We start from the raw sequence: 1,173 nt of genomic DNA, 5'->3' as shown, positions 1-1,173 counted from the left end.
TGGGTCGGATGCTGGTGAGGAAGAGGTCCTAGCCGCTGGCGCTGGGGAGGAGTCCAGCTCGGAGGACCCGGGCAAATATAGCGAAGCTAGCAGCAGCAGCAGTGGCAGTGGCAGCAGCGACAGTGGTGGAAGTGAGCAGTAACATGGCAGCAGTGATGAGCGCTTGGGGGTGCACACACCAGGTCGGCCCCAGGCAGGATGGGACATACCAATCCCAATAGGTGCCGGTACATGTCATGCATCGGGGGTTTCATCCGTAGGAGTAGGCACGAACTCTGCAAGTGGTGGTGAGACTCCTTGGCGAGCACTTGCTGTATGGGGGGTGACATGAACGCTGTTTTCGAGGACGATGGTTGAGATGAATGCATCAGGCTGTCAGGCTGGCTGGTTGGCGTTGTGAGTCCAAAGCGCCTTGGTCCACAAGCACACTGAGACTTAGGCTACTTTGACAAGGGGTGTGCGTCCATTTTGAGGCTTGCCGCAAGTATTCACCAATCGTTAATTTAACATGCAGTAAGTGTCACATCGCAGAGTAATATCTGCCTGTGTAACCCGTGATAACAGGGTCTTCACCCGTAATTGTACGTGTAATTGGTTACATGCCCCGTAATTTACCTGCAGCACCGTGTAATATTCACCCGTAATCACTGGGTCTTCACCCGTAATTTTGCGTGTAATTGGTTACATGCGCCCGTAATTCACCTGCAGTACCGCGTAATATTCACCCATAATCACTGGGTCTTCACCCGTAAGTTTGCGTGTAATTGGTTACATGCGCCCGTAATTCACCTCCAGCACCGCGTAAAATCCACCCGTAATCACTGGGTCTTCACCCGTAAGTTTGCGTGTAATTGGTTACATGCGCCCGTAATTCACCTCCAGCACCGCGTAAAATCCACCCGTAATCACTGGGTCTTCACCCGTAATTTTGCGTGTAATTGGTTACATGCGCCCGTAATTCACCTCCAGCACCGCGTAAAATCCACCCGTAATCACTGGGTCTTCACCCGTAAGTTTGCGTGTAATTGGTTACATGCGCCCGTAATTAACCTCCAGCACCGCGTAAAATCCACCCGTAATCACTGGGTCTTCACCCGTAAATGTTCACCTGTATCCTTGTGCTCAAATTACGGGACCCGTAACGTGTTACGGACCCGTAATTTCTGTCAAATT

General features: G+C 51.6%; 1 protein-coding gene across 1 annotated transcript in view; it reads right to left on the bottom strand.

Moving 5' to 3' along the window:
* The window catches only part of VOLCADRAFT_102747 (dynein heavy chain 3), a gene marked incomplete at its 5' end in the record, with an annotated part of 70,080 nt that overhangs the window by 15,972 nt on the left and 52,935 nt on the right, over window positions 1-1,173 (bottom strand). The window lies entirely within an intron of this gene.

Source organism: Volvox carteri (genome assembly GCF_000143455.1).
Source record: "Volvox carteri f. nagariensis unplaced genomic scaffold VOLCAscaffold_1, whole genome shotgun sequence".
In the NCBI taxonomy this organism is placed as follows: Eukaryota; Viridiplantae; Chlorophyta; class Chlorophyceae; order Chlamydomonadales; family Volvocaceae; genus Volvox; species Volvox carteri.
Note: the sequence above shows the minus strand (reverse complement) of the source record. Positions and strands in the feature narration are given on the sequence as shown.